The sequence below is a fragment of the Lemur catta genome, unplaced genomic scaffold, assembly GCF_020740605.2.
Source record: "Lemur catta isolate mLemCat1 unplaced genomic scaffold, mLemCat1.pri scaffold_65_ctg1, whole genome shotgun sequence".
NCBI classification, from domain to species: domain Eukaryota; kingdom Metazoa; phylum Chordata; class Mammalia; order Primates; family Lemuridae; genus Lemur; species Lemur catta.
Window position 1 is genome coordinate 798308 of NW_025423864.1, and position 16031 is coordinate 814338.

Here is a 16031-nt window from a genome sequence, read left to right on the forward strand (position 1 = left end):
TGTATGGGCAATGAATAACTGTAGGGTAAATACCGAAGTGGGAAAGGGACAATGAAAGCCCAGATAAGGCCAAATCCGCAACCTGAGTAGGATAATGTTCTATAGCACGCCGCGGAGAAGCATGTGAATGAATCCACAGCAAAGGCCCGTCCTGCCAGAGTACTGCCGTGGGCGCCATGGGAGAGGGCAAGAGGCACAAGGAAAAGGGGCGGTCCGGTTGGATGCGGACCAACTGAGCTTGCTGAAGAGCTTCCTCGACCTTAGCGAGAGCCTGCCGAGCCTCAAAGGTGAACGAACGGGGGGACAGTATATCAGGGTCACCCTCCAATATTTGAAACAAGTCACTTCGGAAGTGTCCTTAGTGGCGAGGATGGCAGCCGCCAAGCCCGCATTGGTGGGAGGGCCTCCAATTTCTCTGCAAGCTTTTAACCATGCACTGAGGCCCTTTCCCTTCCAAGGGGCAATAGCATGACGACACTCTCTCGTGCACTGCTTGAAAACCAACTGTTCCACTAATGGCATAGCCGAGTCGGCATCGCCGAAAATCCTTGCAGCGCATTCCACCATCTGAGCCACAAAGTCGGAAAACGGTTCTGCAGGGCCTTGGATGACCTTGGTTAAATTACCTGCAACTTCCCCGCGATTAGGCAGTTGTTGCCAGGCTCTTATAGCCAATTGATTAATCTGGCCATAGACCTGAATGGGAAAATTAAGCTGATTATTCTGCCAACGACCCTGTCCTAAGAGCATATCGGCATCCCACGCAGGCTGGCCCTGCTGCGCGTTCTGCCGAGCTTGATTAATACAGGCTTCTTGATATATGGATTTCCAATCTAAATATTGCCCCATGGATAGACAGGCCCGCGCGGTACCAGCCCAATCACTGGGGGTCATGGCATGCGCACTTAGCCGTTCCAGTAGGCCACGGGTGTAAGCGGCATTGCACCCATAAGCCTTGACAGCTTCAGCCAAAGCTTTTAGTTGCTTGTAATCTAGGTGTTCGTGAAAGCGATGTTGATTAGCGTCCTCAAAGACGGGGAAAGCAAACTCCCTCTGTATCTTCTTTCTAGCTCGGGGAGGCACAAACGAGGTTCCGCCCTCCATATTTAGAGGGGCGGATCCCGCAACGGGAAAAGGAGGGGCAGTAGCGTACGGGGGCGGGCGATTAGGCTCCGCCTCATATCTAGCCGCCGCCTCCTCCAGCTCCGCCTTCTCCTGCGGAGACAGCCCCTCCTCCACCTCGCGAGAACGCGAACGGGAAGAAGAGCGAGACGATGAAGAAGAACAGGAAGAAGAAGGACGAGAGGAAGAAGAGGATGCCGACATGTGGAGGGAGGCCATTTTGAGAGCCACCTCCTCCATGTCCCTTTCAGGCGGCGGGCGTCCCCGCCGTTCCTGTTTACCCGCGGACTTACGTTTCCTTTCCGGCCTTTTCCTCGGCCGCCCCGGCCGAGCCGGACCCACTTTGCCTCTCTCAGACATACTATCTTGATAATCACTGAGTACTTGCTGACCTTCCCGGACCGGACCGCTGCAACGGTCGTCCTCTAAACAGGCGCGCACCAGTGCCCACACAGGGAGAACACACTCCCAAAGGGGACCAGACTCTCGGGCACGGCGAAGGTCCTGCTCTAGCTTATCCCAACTCGGAATCGTTAAAGACCCCGAGTGGAGAAACCATGGGGCCACCCGGTCCACGTCCTGCACAAAATGGCGCAGGACACGGTCAGGGATAACTAGGAGAGTTCCCCATGGGGTAGGTCACAAGCACCCGGTGCCGGCGTCAGAAGAGGGCAGGGGTCCAAAATAAAACCGCCCCAGCTGCTGTGGTTCTGAACTCACCTCCAAAGAGGTCGTCTCCGCCGGTGCGAGAAGTTCCCGGGTTTCGGCACCACTTGTCGCGCCGCACTCGCCTGCAAGGACGACGCAACAAACTGGAGTTCTTCCAACAGCAGTTTAATGAGGCATCTAGTCTAGTTACATGGCGAGAGACCCCGAACAGGAAGGACAGTGGGCTTATATACCATTGCAGGTAGTCGTGGCGGGAAGTGATTGGTAGAGGGCCCTGACAAGGCTCCCAGCAATGATTCTATTGGCTATGTGCTCACCCGTAATCAGAGACCGCTCCCAACACATAGGTCTTTTAAATATAAATATGCAAAATTTTAACTTTATTATAAACTCCTGGAAGAAAAACTGCTAGGTGAAGGGCTGTGTGTTTGTAATTCTGACAGGTATTTCCAAACAGTTTTCTTTAAAGAACATACAAATTTACTTTCTCAGCAACAATATATTCTTGCCAACAGAGTGTGATGTTAACATTTGGATTTTTGCCAATCTCATAGGTAAAAATTGGTAGCTCAGTGTTTTTTTTTAATTTTCATTCCCACATTAAGAGGTTAAGTAACTTTTCATTTGTTTAAGATCTTATATATCTTTTTATGAAATGTCTATTTGTATCTTTTACTCTTTTAGACTGATTTTTAGAAGCCATTTAACTATTATGCTCTGTGTCTATTACATGCATTACTATATTTTTTTATCCAGTTCATTGTATTTTGATTTGATTTGCTTATGGAACAGGATAACGAGTTCATAAAAAACATGGTGTATGAGTGTCATGTGTGTGGTGTGTGGTGTATGAGTGTCATGTGTGTGGTGTGTGTGGTGTGTGGTGTGTGGTGTATGAGTGTCATGTGTGTGGTGTGTGGTGTGTGTGGTGTGTGGTGTATGAGTGTCATGTGTGTGGTGTGTGATGTGTGACTGTGTGGCGAGTGCAGTGTGCGGGGTGTGTAGTGTGTGGTGTATGAGTGTCATGTGTGTGGTGTGTGGCATGTGACTGTGTGGTGAGTGCGGTGTGCGGGGTGTGTGACTGTGTGGTGTGTGGTGTCATGTGTGCGGTGTGTAGTGTGTGGTGTATGAGTGTCATGTGTGTGGTGCGTGGCGTGTGACTGTGTGGCGAGTGCAGTGTGCGGGGTGTGTAGTGTGTGGTGTATGAGTGTGGTGTGTGGTGTGTGGTGTGTGTGATGTGTGGTGTATGAGTGTCATGTGTGTGGTGTGTGGTGAGTGTCATGTGTGTGGGGTGTGTGACTGTGTGGTGTATGAGTGTCATGTGTGCGGTGTGTGGTGCGTGGCGTCTGACTGCGTGGCGAGCGCGGTGTGCGGGGTGTGACATCCGTCGCCCACAGGCGCAGCCCTGTCCCTGCCGAGCAGGCGCCGCGTCTCTGGGGCCGCAGAGCCGCGGCCCGCGGGAGCGAGGAGGAGCCGAGCAGCGGCGCGAGCTGGGACTTCGCATCTGACACGGGAGGACCCGGTCCGTGGGCGCGTGGTGGGGACACTGCGAGTCCCGGGACTTTTCCGGGGACTTGCTGTGGGGCGGTTGGAGCCGCGAGGCCCTGGAGCTCGGGCTGTCCTGGGACAGCAGGGCTGGTCCCGTGCTGAGGACGCGGGGCGCCCTGGCGGTGCGGCTCGGTCGCAGGGGGCACGTGGCCCTCGGCCGCCCGGGCGCTGGGACCCCGCCCCGCCTCCCCGCGGCTCGGGCCGCAGCCGCCGCCCAGGTGCAGCCGCCGGGCGTCCCCGCGCGCCCCTCGCCCGCCCGCGACTTCCTGGTTTGCGGAAGGTGCCGTGGCGCCGGCGCAGGAACTGCGAGGCCGGCTGCGGGGGCTGCGGGGGCGGGGGCGGCGGAGAGGGGCCGGCCACGCCGCTGCTGTCGCGGAGGCTTTGGGGGGTGGGGGGCGGGCAGGCGCCGGGGGCGCAGCGGACGTGGGCCCGCCGCCACCGCCACCGCCGCGGCCGTGAGGAGCCCCCTGCCCGGCGGCGCGACCCCGGCGCCCGGGGCAGCGGCTTCCAGGCCGGCGGGTCGGCGCTGCCAGGGCGCGGCGGTGGGAGCGCCGGTGTCGCCGCGTCGGGGGGGGGGAGGGGCGGCCGCGGCGCCGCCCGCTGAGGGGACCGGCCCGTCCCAGGTGTGTCCGGCGGGACGGTCGCTGCCCTGTGAGGCTCCGGGAGGGAGGAGCGTTGAGGTGGAGCGGTCGCTATTTGAAGCGCTTTCTGAGCATCCAGGTCACCGTGTCTTTCTGACTTGCATTGACCAGTGTGTCTCGCTGTTCCTTCTGCAGTTTCTTCTCGTTAACTTGGCCTCTGACGTTTGTGGACGAGGCGCCGGGTCTGCACGGTGCCCGCAAATGCCACGCGACTAGACGGCACTTTGTGTGTGCGCTACAGTATCCGTCAGTGGCTATGTTACTTCAGGAGATTGGGTAAAAAGCGGTTTAATAACGATGGTGACTTTGTTTCTAGGTGTCTCGGAGGCGTGAGCTGCGCATTTCCCTCCTGAAACTCCGGGGAGAATCCCCCTCCCCGCCGCCTCCCGCCGCCCGCGCCCCGTGAGCTCGTGTGTTCCCGTCACTGGGAACGGCCTTTCGGATCTCACAGAAGCATGACTGAACCAATGTTTAACTTTTACCCCTAAGAGAGGTACTAAAGGGCATTAGGCAAATAGGAAAATTGTGTCATTTGGAACTGTTTTCATTGTTTGACATCTGGTGGAAAGGGGGAGTAAGTCCACCCGGGAGGCTGCAGAAGGAATCAGAGTTGAGATTTTTTCCCACTGAAACCGGTTAATGGTGGGAGGGCTGAGGAAATGTGTATCTGTGAATTAATTTATATGGCTTGTCACTTTCTATGTTTCTAGATCATGTCTTGTAACAAAAATTTTCTAAAAATCAGTATTTATTTAGAAGTCAGAGCTGGCTTTATTTTCTTGAAGGAGGTACGTGTTAAAAACAGCCAATGTGTAATACAGAGACACTAAAGTCTCGTCAGCAGGAATAACTGAAAGATGGTAACACTTTGGACTTGTGGTATCAGACTAGGCCTATTTTTTTACCCTCTGATGGAAAGAGAGATAAAACAGAACTCTGTTTTGAAAAAAAAGTGTCTTAATAGATTTCAATTTACAATTTGAAATTTAACCAATGAATAGGTTAAACGTGTGGCAAGTTAGTAAAAACAGTAAGTTCTGACTGATGCAAATCAGCCTTACAGTTTGTAGCGGGAAAATTTAATCTGGGGGCTGATGTCCAGTTTCCCCAATGATAATTGGTATGAAAGAAGTCTTTTTTTGTTATCTTTCGAGTCTCTGAATAGTTTGCTACTTTAAACATGCCTAAGTACCGTAAATACATCTCAAGGAAAGTATATGCAAAGTATCCCATTCGTGGACCTTTACAAATGTCCTATGGTGATCTATCAATAGAACGTGGCAGGTGGAGCCAGGTATTCGTCATTTACACTCAGATTGCAAGTCCTTGGAAGAAAGGCTGAGAGCTTGTGTTAAGCTCCATTGGCAGGATCTAAAAACACTTAGGGACACACTGGCCTTCCAATTTTGGATGCAATAAGATAAAAGCGATGATTTGCATTTATACAGCACTTGATTTATAATGTAATTGCCCATATATTATTTGACTTGTAATACAATTATTCTGTGAAGTGGACAAGGCACTTTATTTTTTTTTTAAGGTAAGAAAATAGTCTCAGAGGTTAAATGCTTTGCCCCAAGTCTCAGATCTCAGCTCCTAAATATCAGTAATCTTAAATTTCTAATCTGAGAAACATTTTCATTGTTATTTCTGCTATACTGTAGTCATATAGTTACATTTAATATGTAGAGGTAAGAACAAGATTAGTCTTAGAATTAAGAAAATACAAGCTTTATGGAGATGCTTATTTGTTATAGGAAATAAATATAACAAAGTTTTTTTTTTTTTTTTAGGGCCAATCCAGAAAGAACCTTTGACTTGGTATTGAAAGTGAAATGTCATGGCTCTGAAAATGAAGGTATGTGTGTTCTGTAAATTCTTCAAATAACTGATTGAGTCTGTCAAAGCAAGTGTTAACATTGTGGAGTACTGGAACATGATAGTATCAGAAAATAATAGTACTAAATGTGTATTCTGCATTGAGTGTCTCAGGTTTCTGGTAGTAACATAGATGCTAGGTCTTTGCCTTGGGGATATAGAAATCATGAATGTTATCTGTGCAGCTTGAATTTCAGGTGTGTGTTAAGCCCATATAACTTACAACTCAACTTTACCATGATTCATTGATAAAGTTACTGTTAGTTTTGGGAAAGGGTTTGTCTTTTCATTTTCTTTCATTTGTGTTTGAAAATTTAGCATCTTTTTAAAAACATTAAGGCAGATTCTCTGCCAGTATCAACGGAAGCTACACCAATTCCCTTCTAATGTTTCTGGAATGCAGAATGTAGACTGAGTAGCACCTTGGGCTGGATTTACTTCAGTGGCATAGCACTTTCAGAGAGAGAGAAACAATGGCGTCACATTACTTGGAAGGGTTTCAGTTGTCAGTTCTGTATGATTTCCTGAAAATATGAGAGTATAGTACTTTAATATCATGATTGTTATAATTTCCCCCCACATTTGCTATATTGTACATGTGCATGTGTATGTGTGGGCATGGGTAGCAGACAAGAATGAAGAATGTCTCCTTGCTTATTCTTCTAATATTTCTTTGCATGGTGCATCTTCATGGATATCTCCAGTGTAGGACCTTCCTTGTAGTGCACTCAGATCCTGGACAGCATGATGGTTAAGTGTGGGGTTTTGTGGAGACTAGTGGGCTATCCTAAAGCCTTGGTGGAAAGTTTACTGACACTCTTATCTCCAGAAACCAGCCAGCAATTATCTTCTCTTAAGCAGTTTAGAGCTGTACACCTTAAAATAGAGGAGCCCCACCCAGCTGTGGTGAAATGGGCACAGCTAATTTTAGGTAGGAAGTCACCACATTTCTGGCTCCACCAGCCCTGCCTGCTGCACCTCTGGCCTATTTGAACTGCTGCTGTTGTCAGGTATGTCCACGGGCAGAGAGTGATCCTAAGTTGCAGGGAACATTCTCTGATTAAAGAAGTTATTTTGTGTTGTCCTACATGGAGTAAAGTTTGTCCATTTGCATTCTTTCCAGGCCCAATGAAGTCCTCTTTGCAGAATGGGTACTCAAATGGATATATTATTTTTTCAGTTCCAGTTTAAATCTATTCTGTAGTGTATTTGTTATGAATTAATCTTGAAAATAATCATAGCATTACCTAAGGTGTGTGGAATAATGCTCACCTGATGTTGTTGGTAAAATAGGCTAAATTCATTTGGAAAATGTGGATTTTCCATAACTTTAAATTCATGCTAAAGTGATCTTGAAAGATAGATCAGTCTGCCTTATATAACATTCAATCTATGCACGAGTAAGAGAGGTTGTTACCTTTTCATAAAGACTTGTGAGTGGTTTACTCCCTCCTTCCTCCCTTCACCGGTTCCTACTGTTCATGAACTGGTCATTCCAGTTTGTATCTTCTATTCCTGCCATGCTTTTATTACTGTCTTTCTGCTGTTACTGTTTAAATCACTAGTTTTTAGAAACATCTTCATGTGTATTTTAAGTTTATCCAGCTTAGTAAAATTTGAAATATAATAAATGATTAAAGTAAGCAATTTTGGTTTCTCTAGGTTGCGATTAATACATTCTATATGGCTAATTGGCACAAAATTCTAAAGATTTTTTTTAAAAGCTAAACTCACCCATGCAAAAACCAGTACCCTTTCTTCTTTTGAAGAAGGACTTAAGTAGTATGATAACTAATATTTTAGTGTCTAACAAGTTACAACTTTTTGTGCCCTAAAAGTAATGCTATCTGTAAGAGTAAAAGTAAAATTTTATGTTGAATTGAGTGTTTATGTAATGTTTTCTCAATTTTCTGTTTTATCGCTAAATCTTAAATGGATAAAGTGCAGAAATTATTTAAAAAGTTATTGGAATATTCCTATTTAACTGTCAGTACTTATTTTTATTTTTATTTTTTTTTGAGACAGGGTCTTGCTCTGTCGCCCAGGCTAAAGTGCAGTGGCATCATCATAGCTCACTGCAACCTCAAACTCCTGGGCTCAAGTGATCCTCGTGCCTCAGCCTCCTGAGTAGCTGGGACTACAGATGCGTGCTACCACACCCGGGTAATTTTTCTGTTTTTTGTAGAGATGAGGTCTCATGCATGCTCAGGCTCATCTCGAACTCCTGGCCTCAACCACTCTTCCTGTCTTGGCCTCCCAAAGTGCTAGATGTGAGCTACTATACCCAGCCCTTAGACTGTTATTTTCATCTGCATTCAAAGCTGGGTCACTGTGTCCAAGTTTAAGCCACAGGACAGGCAAGAGAAATACTTAAGGGAAGAAATTTCTTAGGCAAGGTAGGGGAAAATTTGATACGTCACTTTCCTTGCTAAGAACTTAGTCACACAGTGATACTACTTAGGTATAAGGGAGATTGGAAAATGTCATCTTTAACTTTATGACCGAGTGCTGAGGGAAAAGGGAAAAAACATTTAAGTAGATCAACCATCATTTGGCCACTCATGCCTGTACTGAATCGGCATCTTGTATGATTTTAGGAGCTCACCCCAGTCCAAGCAGCTTGGACACGTTATTGGCCCAAACTTGTTTTTTGTTCTTCCTTTTGTTTTTCATCCTTCACCTCTGATGCAAACCCTTACTTATCTAATTTCTAAACTTAAGCTGCTGTACGTATCAATGGATTTAAAAAGAGACAGCAGGGAAGAATGGTGGGAATGGAGTTACTCTTTGTGCTAATTCTAGCTCAGCTGGCCAAAAATGGCCAGTTACATTTGTAGTAGAAAAGCACTTAAAACTGTGAACAAGCTTCATAAAAGTGTCACATATTAGCTAAAAATTAGTTCTTACAGGAAAAACCTTGACTGGCCTCCATCATGCCATAGCATTCTCTTTTGTAGCCTTCCGTTATGTTTCTCCCATATTTTCTTCTTCCTTTTCTTCCCTTGTGCTTCATTTATTCTCAGAATGATTTATTTCTAACATTAAGCTTTCTTAAATTTTTAGAAGTTGGAAAGTTAATATATTTTATCATAAGCCAGATCAAATTTAAATTTTTAAAGGAAGCATTGAAATTCTTGATTTTTGGTTTGTTGGAGGAAGTGACTATACAGAAGTACTTTCAAATAAGAATGTTTTGTTATAAAGCATTCTTGTTTCCAAAGTTAAGTTACTCTATAAAATAATTTTTCTATTAACTATGATAGTAGTCTAATGCTGATGGATGTATTAATATATAGTATATTTATGAGTATATATGCATACTTACTGATGGAAATTTGGAAAATAAAGACATGCATATACAAGAAAATATAAATCATGCCTAATCCCATATTCTAGAAATTACCATTGGTAAATGTTTCCTTCATGTCTTGAACGTACATACAATATTGATTTTTAAGAGTCATGGTTAATTGGTTGTCTCTTTTCCATCATTTTACTTAGGCATAATTCATGGACAGAAAAGATATTTAATGATAGGCATGATAGATCTATTTAATCTTAGGTTTTGTACCATTCTGTTAACTATTATACATATATAGATTTAACTAAATTTATTTTCTTATATTTTTCTGTTTTATCAAATGTTCCTTTTAATTTTGTTAAATTTTGTATACATTTTTTTTCTACAGAAGTAGGAATGAAATATTTAACATTTCCTGCCAGTCATTGCTTATGCATTTTGTTCCAAAGTCCTCAATTTAAATGGTGTTCTTTGCCAGGCTTAGATTTTCATGTGACTTTTTTTTTTTTGAGACAGAGTCTCACTTTGTTGCCCGGGCTAGAGTGAGTGCCGTGGCATCAGCCTAGCTCACAGCAACCTCAAACTCCTGGGCTTAAGCGATCCTACTGCCTCAGCCTCCCGAGTAGCTGGGACTACAGGCGTGTGCCAACATGCCCAGCTAATTTTTTCTATATATACTTTTTTTTTTAGTTGTCCAGATAATTTATTTCTATTTCTAGTAGAGACGGGGTCTTGCTCAGACTGGTCTCGAACTCCTGACCTCGAGCAATCCACCTGCCTCGGCCTCCCAGAGGGCTAGGATTACAGGTGTGAGCCACCGCGCCCGGCCAATTTTCATGTGACTCTTAAAAGAATAGCACATACTTCTCCAAATCAGACATCTGCTATGTATAAGCATTGATTTTTTTTTCCTCATAAGAATAAATTTATTTCTTTTGTGAAGTTTGTTGGTCATGACCTATTGAAGTTGTCAGGCTAATCATCATTATAGGTTAAAAAAGGGCATGTTTATATTTCTCCTAAAATTTGGGGAATCAATTTATATTACTGTATGAACTATGTAACCCATGATTTATTCTTGAATTCTGAATACTATAGTCAGTGGTTGCACTCTTACCTCTCATGAATTCCTATCCATTGTAGCCTTTTGAACTATTCTGATTATTCTGCACAGTTTATTTTTTACATTATTCATGTTAAATATTATGGACAATTTTGAAAAAAGGAAAAAGATTCTTTTTATACCAATAACATAAAAATATCTATTTTTGTGCATTTTGTTTCAGATTTCACTATGAGCTTATTTAATATGATTATAATCATATATAATAAGTTTTCACTTAATAATTTTCAGCATTAGTTGTTTCCATGGATGTGAATTATAAGGTTATATTTTAAAAACTGTAGTCCTCCCCATAATCATTGTAAATATTCATGAACTCACCCATAACTTAACATACTTAAGGGAATTGTTTTTCTACTGACATCATATGACCAAATTTAAATTTGTTTAATGTGTTTAACATTTTACAGGTTAAAAAAATTTACAAATAGTTTTTATAAGTATGATTTGTTTTATGTATGACTTTACTTCTGTTTTAAAGCTTTAATTGAATATCTGCTTTTGGTTTACTATTTGTCTTTTGTTCAATATTAAAAACTTGTAAAATATATAAATATTAAGGGATGTGAAAAGATATGACAGTTTTCTTTTGACTTCTGCATTTTAACCAGTTCCTTCAGCGATAAACACAATAGTAAACTTTCTAACGAGAAATATCTAATATAAAAACTGCAAATAAAAAATGGTCTATTGTAATATTTTTGAATGTATCCTTTAGTTAGATTTTTAAGTGCAGGAGATTAGAATGTCATAAATAAGCCTGTGCATTATTTTAAGAGAGCGTATAGAGGAAGGGGTTGTATGTTAGTAAAATACATTTACTGACCCATGTGTGAATTGGTGACCAAGATTGTTAAAGCATTGAGTTCTAAAGGTTTTTCTCTTATCTTTATGTGCAACAATGGAAAGTTTTACCGTGTGGTCACATAACATCTTCATCAGGTTCTCAACAGGATACCTTAGTTAATTTTCAGCTGAGTGCTTGACAGGATTTTCTCTGGCTAGCTGGTTGGGTGAGAGTCTAGACACCGAGAGGCCAGGCTTTCGTTTCCTCACAATCTCATCATTGTGCGTGTTGAGTAGGAGCAGCTTCCTCTGATGTAGGGCTCCAGGCACAAACAAGGAAGACAAAAGACACAGCTTTTGTTCTCCAAGAGAGGAGCTAATCCGACTGCTGCACACTGTGAAAAATTATAAAGAGAGGAAAAAAAACTTTCCTGGAAGGTGAAGGGTTAACAGTTTAACCTCTGACTGCAAAATAAGCCAGTAAGAGGGGAAAAGTGTTGGGTAAGGTAGAAGAGCAGGAGGAGAAACACTCATCGAGGTCTGTGTGTTGTGTTTATGAAAACAGGTCAAGCAGATGACTGTCAGCGATGGATACTTGAGTTCTGATAGTACATATGTATTTCCAACTGTGTCTTTTGACTTACAGTACTTAAACATATATTTAAACTTCTTAATTTGGAAAGTATATGTTGCAGACCACACTATAAATGCAGGAAACAATAGATATGTAATGTTTGTCTTTTGCTCTTTTTCCCTAATTAAAAAGCTGCATTACGGACTTTTGTCAAGGTATGAATATTTATTTCATTATACGAGAATAAAATCTGGATCCTTTTTATTCATTTTTCCCCAGTTTCCTTATTTAATATGATCGTGTATCTCTGCAGAAATAGAAAAGTTGAGTAGAGCACGTCTCTGGTACATATTAAGACTCCTATTTGGTCTGTGGCATTTTGGTGCCTATTCTGTTAGTACATACAGGTCTTCAGGTGGTCAGTGTTGTTATGAAATAGTATACAAGTCCGGGTAGGAAATGGTTGTAGTTCTAGTGTAAAAAGAATTTGGAGATTTCTGTCTGATCTTATATTGATATTAGTTATCAATACTGAGAATTTAGTTATAATCCATTTAGAACTGATGGAAGTTAAGGTGCTAATCCCTGTGTCACCTGCTGGCTTGGACCTATCGATCTGGACCAATTGCTTCTCCTTCTGTCAATCAGATATCAGTCTTGAACAATAATTAAGGTTTTCTGCACTTGGGCTCTTTGCTTGGCTGTGTTAGTGTATGTAACTTATTCCTGAGAGTAACCACGTGTAGACGTGGGTGAGCAGCTGCTTGTGTTGTATTGTTTGCGGCTGTTCTAAGGTGCAGGATGCTGTGGTGTCATCTTGTGATGACTCTCCTCTTGCTCTGACTCCCTTTGGTAGTATGAGGTGCTTGTTCCCGTGGTTGCCTCGTTTCACTTTTACTCTGAAAAACAGAAAAGGAGAAAGAGGGGGAGAAACAGAGGCTAGAGATTGTGCTGGCTATCCAGTGATAAAGAGGTATGGGCGAAGAAAAAGGGTAGAAAGTAGAAGGTGGCAGTGAGCTGAAGGAAAGAGACAAGAGGTGAAACACGTGAAATGTACACGTTAGGTCGGAGTGGGCGGTGAGCTACTGTGCAGCGCTCTAAGTTTTCAGCTAATAAATAGTTGATGAAAATTTGATAAGGAATCATTCCTTAAGACAGAAGTACGCAAGGATGGTGTAAAACAAGTGACCAGACTTAGGAAGGTCCTGGGGGTGGAATGAGGTAGATTTATGTGAAGATAAAGAAAAAATAACAGCCAGTCATTTTGCCTCATGCATTATCTCCATTCACCATGGCCAAATGTCTGCATCTGTGTCTTAGCATTTTCCCCCTTTTGCCTGACAGTACTGAATATGATGACAGTTAATGACGTAAGGCTTCCGAAGTGTCAGGCACTGTTCTAGGCAATGTGTGTATGTAGGCTCACATGGTATTCATGAAATGTTTAATTATTTTTCCCAATATAAAATTAGGTGATTTTTTTTTTCATAAAAATTCTAGCTTTTCTTGAAAAATCACAGTGTCTGTCAACACTGGGCCCACTTTCCACGTGGCTGGAGCTGGATGATGCTGCCTTCTTGAGAAGGGGTCTGGGGTCTCTTTTTTACTGCATCCTCGTGTTGTTTCCTGCAGGCTCACTGCACTGATTTACACCACCTGCATCTATATGTGTGGGTACACCTGTGTGCTCTAAAGGCATTTCACCTTGAAATCTTTTTCTCCCTTCTACCTATAAAGAGGGAATATATTTATGTAACAAATAAATAATTATACCTTGACTTTTTCATAGGTTTTAAAGAAGATCTTAATTTTTTAAAAGCTTATGCGACATTTAGACATGATTTTATGCTGTTTTCTAAATTCTTTGTGTTATGCCTGTGCTTCTCCACATGGAGTCTGGGGGGCTGTGGGGATCCTCTGGAGTCCTTTGGGGGTTCTGTGAGGTCAGAACTATTTTCATGATAATCCTGATATGTTATTAGCCTTTTTTACTCCCATTTTCACAAGTAGGTGGTGGACTTTTCTATAGGATTTGGGATGAAGTTATTGCTCCAATGACTGATGAAGTGTGTACTTGGGACAGTAAACATCATTTGCAGTAACTCACCTAAACAGTAGTTCTTTGATGACCTCAGTGATATTTAAGAGTAAAAATAATTCCTGAGACCAAAAAGTTTGAGAACTTGTGTTCAACGTTACGGAGGCTAACTAAAACACATCAGCAGCCAATGTCCAAGGACAATTCTGCATAATTACTATTTATTCTATGTAATTACTGTTTAATTGACCATTTATTTCTTGAAGCGTGGTGCTTTCTTAATTAGTGATGGCTTTACCCTGTTCATTTGCTTGTTATCTTTAGTGAAAACATATAAGGGTGGAACACTTGACTCTCTTTGATATCAACAAGTATTTGATTCATTATATTGCCTTTAAATCAGAATTGATCAGACATATTAAAGTAGGCTAGCTACTTAAACTAAGCACGTTGATATAAGTATATTAATGTCATGAGATTTACTCTGAAAAAAGTGATATGATAGGGAAGAATTTTATATGCATTATATATTTCCATTGGCTGGAAGGAATGAAAAATAAATTCCATGAAAAAAATTGGAAAGACTGCTTTTATGAAGTATACAGAAAAAATAATAAACATGATTTCTGCCTTCAGGATCTTTATTTAAGTGAGGAAATATAAAATAGTTAAGTAGAAGTGTAAGGCAGTATAACATATTTCAAAATAACTGGCTTAGATGATATGTATTGCCTGGAAGTGAGACCGTCCGTGAGGTTGCAGTGTTTTGGGAAGGCCTCACAGCAATGGTCCAGAATAGTGCAAAGAATTTGGAGATACAGATAAAAGTGAACATAGTATTTGAGGAAGGGGGTACAGCATGTATTGAAGTATGAGTAAATCCTTGGAATTTGTCATTTTATGTACGTGAAAGACTGGATGCCTGGATTGAATAGAAAATTTATATTGGAATGTAGAGGGAAATAAATTTTAGGTAGGATGGAATTGGGTCAGAAGTGCCAAGTTTGCTACATTGACTGGTCTTAATATGTAGAGTTATTTATTGTGTTAAAATTTGAATATTCTACTTGAGGTATTAAATACCAACATAGATTGAGGAATTGGGTTTTCTCAGTGTAAGCAGTGAGAAGCCACTGAATATTTTTCTTTGAACAGGGGCATAATAACATTATTTTAGGCTGGGTGTGGGGTGGTTCATACCTATAATCTCAGCACCCTGGGAGGCCAAGGCAGGAGGATGGCTTGAGCCCAGGAGTTCAAGGCTCTAGTTAGCTATGATTGTGCCAGTGCACTTCAGCCTGGGCAACAGAGCGAGACCCTGTTTCTAAAAAGCAAGACAAAGGACAACACTATTTTAAGGAATTAATTTAGTGGCAGTGGGATGAGAAGAGCTAAGTGTCAGCCAGACTAGTTAGTAAGAATTTAGAGTAGGGTTAGAATATGACAGAAGAGGAATGGATGAGAACTACATTTCAAAGGAAGAACTAACATGATTAGCAGCCGATTAGATGTAGAGGATGAAGAAGGTGTGTTAAGGCTGATTCTGAGATTTTCAGCTTTGGTGCCTGGGTTTCATTAGTAGAGTGAGAAGGGTATGATCAGTTTAGACACTAAGGGAATGGTGTAATGAAGTCATTGGAAAAATTTGGCTTAAGATACGAAATTTTGCTTTATGCTTATGAACATCTATAAAAAACACTAATGTTTTACATGTGGAATTATGTATTATGTTGTAGTTTTGAGTCTAGTTTGAAACACCTGAAGCTTGAAAAAAGGCTGAAATTTTTTTTTTTTTTCCAGAAAGATTGAGGTAGTTGTTCCCAGCCAACGCTACACATTAGAATCACCTGGGGAGTTTTAAACAAAAATTAATTGCAGACATTTAGTATGGTATGGGATAGGGTAAAGAGGCCACCTTTTTCTTTTTTAAATGATGTTCCTTAGGCAATTTAATGAACAGAAAGGGTTGAGAACTGCCACATTTATGTAGAGGAAATAATTTGTGAGATACGGGAAATAGAGTTTCAGTAACAGCTTTTGGGTTTGTTTTAAATTACATGTGGTGATGTTCCAGCTTTTCAACAAGAGAGAAAAGAGTTAAGTTCTCTTGTGAGAGATTTAGTTGGACATGGGGAAGAATTTTTATTTATTTTTTAAAAATTTTTATTGATTTGTGGGGTACGTGTGTAGATTTGTTACATGGACATATTGCATAGTGGTGAAGTCTGGGCTTTTTATGTCACCTTCACCTAGTGAGTGTACTTAGTACCCATTAGGTAATTTCTCATCTCCCACCCCTCTCCCACCTCCCACCTTCCACCCCCCTGCCCCTCCGAGTCTCCAGTGTCTGT

General features: G+C 42.0%; 1 long non-coding RNA gene across 3 annotated transcripts in view; it reads left to right on the plus strand.

Annotated features, from left to right (window-relative positions):
* The first annotated feature begins 3967 nt into the window (after positions 1 to 3967).
* LOC123629960 overlaps positions 3968 to 16031 on the plus strand; it is a 32688-nt gene continuing 20624 nt past the window's right edge. For all 3 annotated transcript variants that reach the window (XR_006732459.1, XR_006732458.1, XR_006732460.1), the window contains exons 1-2: positions 3968 to 4473; positions 5774 to 5838. This is a non-coding gene — a long non-coding RNA (uncharacterized LOC123629960). The remainder of the gene's footprint in view (positions 4474 to 5773; positions 5839 to 16031) is intronic.